Raw genomic sequence first — 13,274 nt, 5'->3', positions numbered from 1 at the left:
GGTAATTATAATCCAAGGCAAGGAATTGCAATCAACAACAGCAAAACTACAAGCAGCACACTCAGATACAGCCACAATAAGGCCAGATACATTCACACCAGAATCAGACACAACCACAAAATTCTTCAATGTCGAATCAGCATAGTTAAGAACATCAACGACAACAATACACATAAGCTTATCCTTCTGACCTTTTAGCTACTTTTGAGGCTTTAATGCAAGAGCATATGACTCACACAGAAGCTATTGTGCAAGGGAATTCATCTTCTATTCGGGCGCTGATGGCACAATTAAGACAACTTGCTTCGAATCTAAATAGTCAACCACTAGGCACACTACCTAGTGACACGAAAAATCCCAGTCCAAGGGGAAAGAACACTGCAAGGCTAACACACTTAGGAGTGGTAAACAAACTGGCAAGCCAACTACAGACTCTACTATCGCACCTCAAACTACTGGTGAAATTATCCCTAGTGAGAAGGTTGAATCTGAAGAGCTTGTCGATATACCAAACAAAGAAGTTCCATAAATTGTCACTCATATGCCGAATGTCTGACCTTTAAAATTGTCAATGAAATCAAAGGTGTCGACGCAATCAGATGTATATCCACCCTTACCTTTTCCACAAAAATTCAAGGAGAATGAGTAGGATAAGTAGTACCAATAGTTCCTGAACACACTGAAACAACTTCAGGTTAATATCCTTTTAGTAGACGCTCTTGTGCAAATTCCAAATTATGGGAAATATATGAAGGAGCTCTTGTCCAAGAAGATGAAGCTTAGTGATATAGAAATTATTTCACTCACAGAGGGCTGTAGTGCTCTTTTGACAAATAAGTTGCCCCCAAAACGAAAGATCCTCAGAGCTTTACTATCTCATGTTCTATTGACAACCACTATTTGGGCAAGGCTTTATGTGATGTGGGAGCTAGAATTAACCTAATGCCACTATCTACTTTCAGAAAGTTGGGAACTGGTCACATGAAACCTACTGCAGTGACATGGCAACTAGCTAATCGATCATTGGCTCAACTTGAAGGGAAAATCAAAGACATCTTAGTTCGTGTGGATAAATTCATTTTTTCGGTTGATTTTATCATACTTGACTGCGAGACAGACAAGGAGGTTCCCATAATCTTGGGATGACCATTTTTAGCCATCGGACGAAATCTTATTGATGTTTACAAAAGTGAACTAATCATGTGACTTAATGATGAGCACGTTACCTTTAGTGTTTTTGAATCTATTCAATGCAATGACAAAGAAGAATGCCATATTGTCGATGTGCTAGATGATCTAATTGAGGAAGAATTCAATGACCAAAGCACTATACTTTCTAAGGAGTTTGCAGTGACATCTGATGATGAATTCTTAAATAATTGTGACAGCATGGTTGAAGCTAATAATATAAAATTCAGGAATGGATGGTAAATTGAATCTTTAGACTTAACCAATAGAACAGTTCTAATTTTCAAGCCATCTATTGACGAAGCTCCTACTCTAGAATTGAAACCATTACCTACTCATATTAAATACGTCTTTCTTGGTGATAACAATACTCTCCCAATTATTGTCTCCACAACACTGGATGTAACTCAAGAAAAGAAATTGGTCCCAATTCTTAAGCAACATAAATGAACTATCGCTTGGAGTATTACCGATATATGAGGCATTAGTCCATATTTTTGCACGTACAAGATCAAGTTGCAAGATTAAGGCAAGCAGTCGATTGAGAAACAAAGAAGATTAAACGAGAAGATGAAGGAAGTTGTTAAGAAAGAAATAATAAAATGGCTTGCTGCTGGAATTATTTACCCTATTTCTTATAGCAATTGGGTAAGTCCAGTGCAATGTGTTCCTAAAAGGAGTGGCATCACTGTGTTTAGCAATGACAAAGATGAATTAAATCCTACATGCATTCCTACGAGATGGCGAGTCTGTATGGATTATTATAAACTTAATGCTGCCACAAGGAAGGACCACTTCCCACTTCCTTTCATTGACCAAATGTTGGATAGGCTTGCTAGAAAAGCCTATTATTGCTTCTTAGACGGTTATTCTGGGTATAATCATATTACTATTGCACCGGAGGATCAAGAGAAAACAACTTTCAGTTGTCCCTTTAGTACTTTTGCTTTCACTATATGCCTTTCGATTTTTGCAACGCACCAGCCACATTTCAAAGGTGCATAATGGGAATATTGTTGGACATGATTGAAAACTCTTTAGAGGTTTTTATGGATGATTTCTCAGTCTATGGGAATGATTTTGATCATTACGTTGACAATTTGGATAAAGTATTGAAGTGATGTGAAGACACGCATCTTGTTCTAAAGTGAGAAAATTGTCATTTAATGACAACAGAAGGCATTATGTTAGGCCATCTTATCTCTCGTCAAGGAATTGAAGTAGACAAAGCTAAAGTGGAAATCATTGAGAAATTACCTCCACTGACAAATGTAAAAGGTATTCGCAGTTTTCTTGGGCATACAGGGTTTTACCGAAGATTTATTAAAGATTTCTCAAAAATTGCAAAACCCTTATGCTTATTGCTGGAACAAAATTGAAATTCTTCTTTGACGGTGCATGTCTAGATGCATTCATTCAATTGAAGACACAGCTAGTAAATGCACCCGTTGTCGTTGCACTAGATTGGTCTCAACCTTTTAAAGTTATGTGGGATGCAAGCGACTTTTCTATGGGTGCTGTTCTAGGACAACGCAAGGGAAAAATATTTCACGCCATCTATTATGCTAGCAAAACTCTTACTGAGGCTCAAATCAGTTATACCATTACAGAGAAAGAATTGTTGGTTGTAGTCTTTGCTTTCGACAAGTTTTGTTCTTATATTGTCGGCGCAAAGGTTACTGTGTTTACTGATCACTCGGTGTTGAGCTATCTTTTTACGAAAAAGGATATGAAACCAAGATTGATACGTTGGATCTTACTGTTGCAAGAATTCGACATCGAGATAAAAGACCGCAAGGATTCAGAGAATCAAGTTACAGACTATCTATCTCGATTGGAAGTTGGCAGCGAAGATGGAAACATACTTCAAATTTTTGACGCATTCCCAGATGAGAAGTTAGTTGCTGTAGATGCAACCCCTTGGTATGTAGATCTGGTTAATTATCTAGTGTGTGGAAAACTCCCATTGGATGTCACAATTCATAAAAAAGAAAGATTTCTTCTTAAAATAGTGAAGTATCATTGGAACGAATCGTATTTATTCAAGGTATGCAATGTCAACATTATTCGGCATTGTGTTTCGGAAGAGGAGATGCTTTTAATCCTGGAGCACTATCATGATGATCCTTATGGAGGTCATTTCAGTGGTATACGAATTGCTGCTAAGGTTCTCCAATCAGGATTCTACTGGCCTTCATTATTCAAAGATGCCTAAAATTTTGTGAATCAATACGATAGGTGTCAGCGCACTGGTTCTATATCCCGACGCAATGAAATGTTATAGTAGCCTATTATATAGTTTAAATTTTTTTTATGTTTGGGGTATGGATTTTATGGGCCCAGTTCCAAGTTCATTTGGAAATCTTTATAAATTAGTAGTTGTTGACTACGTCTCGAAGTGGGTTGAAGCTGTTGCAGTCCCAAAGGATGATGCAAAGACAGTGCTTAATTTTTTTTCACAAGCATATACCCCACCGCTTTGGCACACCAAAGACATTAATTAGTGATCAGGGTACACACTTTCATTACAACCAAGTGGCAGCTGGACGGAAGAGATATGGAGTTAATCATAGAATGATCACTACTTATCATCTGCAAACTAACAGGCAAGCCAAAGTGTCGAATCGACAAATTAAAAACATTCTTGAGAATGTTGTGAACCCTTCGAGGAAAGATTGGTCTTCCAGACTGGATGATGCTTTACGAGCACTACAGGCAGTATACAAAACTCTATTAGGGATGTCACCGTATCAATTGGTTTTTGGGAAAGCATGTCACTTGCCAGTTGAAATGGAATACAAAGCAATGTGGGCAACTAAACAAGTGAACATGGACTATGAAGCTGCTGAAAAGAAAAGGCTGTTGGATATCACTAAACTAGAGAAGATTAGGCGAAATGCCTATGAAAACATTGAAATTTATAAGGAGAAAAACCAAACAATGGCATGACAGAATTATTTTGCAGTGATAATTTATCGTGGGCCAACAAGTTTTATTATTCAATTCTAGACTGAAATTGCGCCCGGATAAATTGCACTTACGTTGGTCTGGACCTTTTGAAGTTGTTTAAGTATTTCCTCACGGTGCGGTCACAATCAGAGATTTACATGATGGACACCAATTCAAAGTGAATGGTCAACGATTGAAACATTATCTTCAGAATATTGATCAAAAAAAGGTAGAGACCATTAAATTGGTCGAACAATTTTAATCTTTCTGCAATTTATTACTAGGTAATTTTATTTTATTTTTTTGCTTCTGTTCAAGATTGTTTTATTGTTTTTGTTTTTATTTTTACAGAATAATTACGTACCATTGTTGAAGCACTTGGGATTTATTTTCAACGCAGTTCGTACTATTGTACTATCACTTCTGACTCAGCAAGAATGAGGGCAGATCAGAAATTTCAAATCCCACCGTTTGATAAAAAATCACCTAGCCGTCTGATCTGTCTGAGCGGGCACAATTCTCATTGGACGTAATTATTCTTGCCAGCTTTATTTCTCTTCAGAAAAATTACGCATTTCCATCTTCTTCTTTCACTCACTATAAACCCCTCTTCACTATGCCGACTATGAAACACCCAAGCAATAATTTTTATTCACTTTCTCTTCCCCAAATTTGTACCTTTATATCTTTAAACCATCTTCACTCCAAAAAACAAACAAAATATGATAAGAATGAGAGGACTAGTCAAGAAAGCCACAAAGCCTGTTGAAGAACACTCATCCTCTGCAACTGCAGTTCGTAAGTCGGAATCCTCCATGCCAACGGAGAAAAAGGAGCTGATGATCCTTTTAATGAAAATGACCAAAGACCGATTTTAAAATGACATTTTAAAGTGAAACTTCCACCTAGAACAGGGCATCCTCTTTTCGCAACAACAAGACTTGGGCAAGCGAGTCTCCAGAACCATCTCTAAGTTGAAGTGGGAGACTTTCTGTATGCATCCTGAAAGCTATTCTCCTTCATTGGTACATGATTTTTACGCTAACCTTTATGACCATGAGTTGGAGTTTATCTTTTTTCGAGAAGGTTTAATCCCATGGGATGCTATAAAAATCAATGAGTTGTACAACACTAAGGTGGATGTTGATGAACACTTCAAGTTTATGAGGATATCACAGACGATAAAAAGAAACTTTTGGTGAATGATTTATGTGTCAATGGAGAATTGTGGACGAGTTCACATCAAAAGAATTATACGATGCACCATCGTTTCCTGACACTGCAAAGCAAAATCTAGTTTCATTTTGTCAACTGCAGGCTACTGCCCTCTACCCACAGCACCACAGTCAACCTTGATAGAATGTGTTTGATACATTCAATTGTCAAGGGCAGTAAGATTGATGTCAGCGTAATACTCCACTAGGAAATTGCTGACTACATCGCAAGACAAACTGGAATTTTAGTTTTCCCATCGTTGATGATGCTACTCTGCCAGCAGAAAGGGATTGTGCCCCGTGATGATGAAGAGGTCTTGGAAAATAAGGGCCCGATCAATGAAGTGTCTATTAAAATGATGAGTCGTGATAAAGATACGCCAATAATGAAAGAGGCAGAGACCGACAAGACAAGGCAAAACCAAAGCAGAAAGCAAGGGAACAACTTGACTACAGAGACATCATTGCTGCGCAAAATGAAGGATATCGAGAAGTTGGCTAATTCCATCAGCAATAAGCAGATCAGGCCTGTCGCTACAATAGAGGATATGGATAGATCACAAAATTTGTTCTACACTTATACCAGAGCCTATAACAACTCTTTTTTAGCCACATTACGCCAATTAAGCTCGACCCCACTCCTAGAATTTCTAGTATTCCCACCGATTATCTGAGAGTATGAACTTTCCTCCAAGGAAGATGACATAGGGGACCGAGATAGATTGGTGGAATCCCCTCCCATTGTGAACATTTCTAATGTTGAGAAAGAAAAGGACTCAAAGGACGTTGAGGAATACATGCGAATGATTGATAGCCTTTTCAAGGGTGACATCATTGTTGTTCAAGAGGCGCCTGTTATTGAGGAGGAAGTTATTGTGGAATAAGAGGACGTCCGTATTGAAGTTGTAAACGAAAAGGCTGAGGAAGAAAATACTGAGACAGAAGCTGCTAAGAAAGAATCTATTCAGGATATTGTCAATGCATCCGAGTTTGTGGATGCAACTAATGATAATCTGGAGCAAGATGGAGCTATACCGGTGGAATTTGTAGATGTAACAAGTGAGGAGCAGAACAATTCGTTGGCTATAGTGGTCTATATCGAACCACTCAAGGTGACCCCTCCTACACAAGAAGCAACCGATGATGTCGGGGTAGAGCTAAAACCTGAGGAACGGTCCAAGGACCGTGCAAAGCCCAAAGAAAAGAAGAGAAAGCACTCCAAAGACAAAAAGCACAAGAAGGAAGAGAAAAAGATAAGGAAGAAGAAACATCGTGCAACCACATTGATGGCCGAGGAAAATTGAGTTAGTTTATTTTAAGTTTTAGCTGTACTATTCATGCATTGCATGTAGTTGTAATTTTCATTAGTTTATTTTAAGTTTTAGCTGTACTATTCATGCATTGCATGTAGTTGTAATTTTCATTTTGTTAGTGAACATTATCGTTGTATTTTTATTGTTATTGCATTTTAATGTCAGTACATTGGGGACAATGCAAACTTTAAGTTTGGGGAAATGCATATGGAAATTGGAAATACACTCACATTTCAAAATATATATATTAATGAAGCATGTAAGGTTTATTTGTGGTTAATGCAAATGTATTGAAAATTTTTGTTACATTCGATGCTTAAGTCTTGAACCATGTATGAATGAGTTGAATAAATTTGACTGAAGTTGTATCTTCAATTCTTTGATGAATGATTTAGGCTGCATTACTAATGGATGACTAGTAGCATTCCTAGAATCTTGAATGAATCTGCCTTTTACAGCTACTCATATGTATATATAGTTATGAATAAGAGACACTCCAAAGTGGGTGTTTTGTGAAATGTTAAAAAGGGAACACTCCAATGCAAGCGTTAGAAAAATGAATCTGGCCAAAGGTTGTCACTACATTAGTGTATGTCAGCGCAATTACGTACTCCCTGAGGGTTTGTTGCACTCCATCATTACTTCTCAGGAACAAGGGTACAATAATTCAACGATATCCCTTATTCGCAAAAAACATATATTGTACAATAAATGTTGTATTGGTAGATAGAATTTAGGATTTGAAGCATGATGCTGGTTTTGATGTAGATGCAATCTTAGTCATTCATACTTATGTATTGTCGATACAATATTTTGTCATCTAAATGTGAATCATTCATTGGGATTTTAGGTGATTAAAGTTGCTAGAATGATCATTTGCCTTAGTGAATTCTTGTGTAGCCTTGCTAGTTTTTGTTTTACTTGAGGACAAGTAAAAACTCAAGTTTGGGGGTATGATAGTACTAGAAAGAACATATGTTTTCTCCCTAATTATTTGTTAATTTGTTCCCTTTTAGTTATCTTTAGCACATATTTTTGTATTTTCAGTTCAGTAATTTACATTTTATGACTTAGTGGATCCTAGCTTATTTACCCTTAATTTTGTCATATTTTGGTACTAATGTCATTGCATGAGTAACTTTAGATTGCGCTCAGAATTGTCGCCGCACCTGACAGCTATCCGGATAGGAACAAAAATGCGTAAGCTATCTAATCTGGTACAACTAACTTGCACGTATAAAGGCTGCATAATTCTAATGAAAGTACACTTGAGTTATTTAGGGAAAATATAAATATTCACATAAAAAGAAAAAAAAAGAGCTTTTTGGATTATCTTCTTCAACTTATCCCTTGAAGCTTTTGGCTATAGCGGCTTATGCTCCAACGAATGAACCGACATGAAAAGGATGCAGCTTAGCTCTTGACAAGGAGCCTTGAGTGCAACACAAGAAGGAATAGATAGACTCAAGTGAGAACACTATATGAAACAAATCATTATAAATTGTATAAAAATTTTTATGAGTTGTAGTTTATATTTCTAGATTCCTTATTGAGTCTATCTTCTTTAGAAACAAGTGAGAACACTATATGAAAATCCTACAATGAGAAAGCTTATTTTTAGTGACAAGAAGTCAAGATAGTCAAGTGGTGAAATAGGGGAGACTTTAACTAATAAAATGTGCTAATTGGCTAAACCAAAAATTCTGAAAAATGTATGGTTGGAAGAAATATGAGTCTAGTTTCAGGAAAAGTTTACAGATTTAAATTTTGAATTTTATAGCTCGAGTTATAACTAAATTAGTAACTGCTGCGCAGGTGGACAGCTTTATTGTGAATAGTAAAATTAATTTCAAAAGTAAAATTTTATGCCCCGAATTTTTAAGTTAATTAAAGTAATGCCTCGAGCTCGACTCCGGCAATGGTCTCGAGTAAGGGGTGTTACATCTTGTCACGCAAACTTCTCGTTTTGCTAAACCCCCTGTAAAGAAACATACACATGGTTAGTGGCTCCATAATCAATAACCCAGTTGTCAATTGATTCTTCCATTAAGCAAGCTTCAACCACAAAGAGTTTTATACCTTTTCCCTTGTTGGCTAGGTAATCCAAATAGTCCTTGTAGTTTGATTTGAAATGCCCTTTTTTGTTCCAGAATAAACATTTAATCTTTTTAGGATCTTTTGACTTGTTACCCTTCTTCCTATCCACACGAGGTGGAACCGAAGTCTTAGTCGATTTCTTCTTTCCTTTAGCTTTCCATTTTCCCTTAGAGGATGAGGGGCCCACAGCTAAGTTCACCTCAGGTTTCTCTTGAATCGACTTACAACCATTCAGCATTAACTTATAAGATTGTAATTCCTTCATGAGCTAAGTCAAGGTAAGTGCCTTGTTCCCCAAGTTGTAAGCGGTCCTAAAACCAGCAAACTCCTTGGTTAAGGATTTGAACACTATTTCAATTTGAGTGTTCACATCTAGTTTAACCCAATTATCCTCCGCTTCCGCAAAGAATCCCATAAGTTTATGCAAATGTTCTTTGAATGGGGTGTCAGTTTTCTGTTGAGAATTCATCAAATTTGTAATAGTGAATTGCCAAGCCAATGCGACTTGGCCTTCGAGCAAATCCTTCAAATTTGTCACGATCTCTTTGGTAGTACAGAAATTCTCGTGTTGCTTTTACAACACATTAGTCATGCTCGCTAACAGATAACATCGAGCAATCAAGTTAGAATCTCTCCAACGATTTCTTGCTTTTGGCTGAGCTTTAGGAGGGCACGTTTCGTCAAGAACGAATTTGTGTTTCTCACAGTTGAGAACTACTAGCAAGTGTCGTTTCCATTCTTGAAAGTTATCCCCATTTAATTTATTCTCAGTAAGAATGCTAATAAGAGGAGTAGGAAACATATTTGAATTGAAAAAAATAAATATTTCACTAATTACTATCTTTATATTAAGCAAATATTTTTTTATTTCAAGAACATGTCGCCGTAGGGCCACATGATTAACTAGCAAGAACATGGATTACATCCAATCAGTTCGTGAATCTTAATTCTCAAGACTCCACACGAACTAAAGATCGTTTAATGTTTGACCATCATCTCTAGCTTAAATATCATTTCTTGGGAAACTATTTAATAAGAGATGATCTTGAGTGTGTAACTGTTGACTCAATACCCATCATGAATATGTTTTCATTTGTGAGTCATCTTAGGACTATCTCTCTGAAAGTCATGCATGACTAGTTGTCCTCAAAAAAAAATCTCATCTAGTGAACCCACATGAAAAAGTTTACCTTGGGGTGTTGCGAGGGTAGGAACCAGTTCGAAACTTGTTCATGCTATCACTTAGGGGCTATCAATGGAAGCCATAGGTCTAGTTCAAGGACCTTCTCCCACTCAATATTTTAAAAACATGCAAGTTTTTTTTATCCCAAATTTCAAGAATGATCATACAGTAGTCCTAGTGGCAATCTTACCTAATCTAAATGACATGTTTCCAATATATGCATGGCATGTTATGGAAATAATATCCATTCATAAGAATAAATAAATCTAAAAATAAACAATTTTGATTCTCCATAATTTTTCTTTTAAGGGGAAAACTGAAGAAGTGAATGTGAACCGTGCACCAGGTAGAGTCCCAATAAAGGGAGGTGAGTCAAATTTGACTGCTTAAAAACCAAGTCTTTCCTAGCGAGAGCCAATCCTAGACATGCACATTCTTATTACTACACTTCTCACAATTATCAAATAACCTGAAGAAGTGAATAGAACAATACAACACATATATTTTCTTATTACCACTTAATCGATCAACTGTAGATTATCTCATATATATATCACAATTATAACATTACATTATATAAATATTATAAAAAATTATAAGACAGATATATAAGGAGATAGGTATTTAAAATAAAATTGTCAATTAAGGTTTCCATGGTTTCATTTCTAGAAAATAAATGGAAAAATAAAATTACATAATTTTTTTCACCACAAGGCATGCATTGGTCTTTAATCGCCATCGCAACTTTTCCTCATCATGGACTCCTTTTGGAAAAATTACATTCAAGTCCTATATCTGTTTCCGGCTCACAAGAATTCTATGATTTTTTTTAAAAAATAGCCCTACGTGCAGATGATAGTCCACGGTCTATTTCCTAAAAACTACAACCTTGGCAATAAAAAAAATTATATAACAAATATATAATATCGCTTCCATTCCAATATATAACTCAAATCATTCAAGAAGAAGAGAAATTTATTTTGATTATCTGTTTATACTTATAGATAGAACACAACTTGGCTCAGATACCAATTGATGGAAAAACAGGTTTGAAAAATGTAACGAAAAATAAATTTAGGGAAAAACTAGAGTTTTAAAAAAAATTCCAAAACAAGATATTGGTTGTGATATCTAAAGTAATAAACACTTAATCAAAATTGTACCTTTTCGATTCGTCTAGGATGAGCACTTCGACCGAGTAGTCTTCTTCGCTATCCTTAAGCTCACATCTGCCGAGTGTGGGCTCACTTCGAATAAAAAATTTCTCACAAAAATTACCAGTAGGGTAATTTTGCAATTTCTCTAAACTTTTGGGTCAAGTCATAAATCAAAAAAATATCTCTAGAAGTTTTAGCTCTACAATTTTCTCTTGATTTAATGACTCAAGTAGTGTGTAAATAATGACCCAAGGCTCTCTTTATATCGGGAGAGTTTAAAGAGTTCAACTATGATTAAACTTAATCACTTTAATATTAAATTAATATAATTGATTAATATTACATTAAATTTAATATTAAATCTTATTAAAATAATAGAATGTTTATCTTATAGATAAATATTAAATTAAATTTTATATTAAGATAATCACTTTAATATTAAATTACTAAAATACTATTAATATAAGTATTAAATTAAATTTAATATTAAACTATTAAAATAATATTAATTTTGGAATAGTTAATCTCAAATCAAATTCTTTGGTAGAGTCTCAATAGGAGTGTAACTCTTCCACTGACAACCAACTGTCTCCGGCCACTGAGACGCCACCGTTGTAGTCACTGACACTGCCGTGTCCGGTGATGCAAGTGCGACACCCTTATAGCACCCTCGAATCAGTTCGGTCTGGGTCAATGATGACTCGACCAGTCCAGTCTAGCCACCGGTTTGACCGTTGGCCTAGTTTCACATACCGGGCTCGGTTCGACCAATTTTGGATCTTGATCTCGATTTTGGGCTCCCGGGCCCAATTTACGATCCTAGGTTCCATTTTCAAGTTCAATTACCCATTGGGACAATTGTCTAACTTGAAAATTAATTTCCAAAAATATCATATTAATTTTAATTAATTTGATTAATTTAATTTTACTTAATCAAAATTCATTTTACCAAAAATCACTTAGATTTTCCAAATTAATTTTTCAAGAAAATCTTTTAATCAAATTCTCTAGTTAAACAATTCTCACGACCACCTAATTTAATTCCACATCGAATAAATCGACTCAATTAAATTATTTCCAAAGTCATAGAATTTACTTCTGATTCAAATGCAGTCCAATCGAGCTTTTGTTGAGCTAGCGGTAGGACCAATCGGACATATACAATTAGGCTTTAGTGATTGTAATTATGTCCAGAAGCATCGTCCCAATAATTTGCAATTACTTAATCATGGAATAAGTCCACAAGAAGTACCATAATTGAAAACTCCTTTTTGTATATTCTTTACGAAAGCAATTCCTCCAACTACTTTGTCCAATGACCTCGTTATGTGTGTGTTAGCCTCATATGATATCCTTGATTCCTTTTAGTTAAATCTGTTCACTTAATACAACCCTATTTTATCTCATTGTCACCATTGTGTCTTATTAATTATTAATATGATCATTGTCAACAAATGACTGTGATAAATTACTCGTTCGAGAACAAACAACCCGTGGCCACGTTCTATATTTATCACTCCACATAATGCCAATGAGAAGATATCATTAACTCTTTAATTGAGCTATGAATTCCACTATTTCTAGTAAAGTCATGCCATACACAAGTCATGTACCCAACATATCGTCTACGGGCTTGATCATCTTTAAACCATAAGCCTCCACTTATATTAAAGCACATGAGTTGCATACGCATGGTCAGTGACTAACTCAAGATTTAAGTAAATCACACCATGAACATCATAAGTGAATTAATTCAAAAACGAATTCAGAATTAATTCATCTTGGGTCCAATCCAATGTATCATTCTACCAATGAATACATTTATGTCTCCACTCGTGGAATCAATTGCTCCGATAGCTAAGACTAGTGAAACACTTAGTTTGCCCATTGATGAATACTATATAAGCAGACTTTATAGAATCTGCCCATTAGCGAATACTAAACTTACACAAGCCTTATGGCAAACTAAGCTCCTTTGGCATATACATTAAGCCCATGCATTCACACAAACAACCTTTTTCGAGTTAGCCAAAACCCTAGTTCGTGTTCAGAGATCAATCATTCATTTTGTTTCCTTTGCCATGCTTGCCAGTCTAGTTTGCAATGTTCCTACCTTATTAGAGGCTACATAACCATTATTCATGTACAGCAATCTGTTCAATGCACTTTGCAT

This window comes from Gossypium hirsutum, chromosome D05 (genome assembly GCF_007990345.1).
Source record: "Gossypium hirsutum isolate 1008001.06 chromosome D05, Gossypium_hirsutum_v2.1, whole genome shotgun sequence".
NCBI classification, from domain to species: domain Eukaryota; kingdom Viridiplantae; phylum Streptophyta; class Magnoliopsida; order Malvales; family Malvaceae; genus Gossypium; species Gossypium hirsutum.
This window is presented reverse-complemented; position numbering follows the sequence as displayed.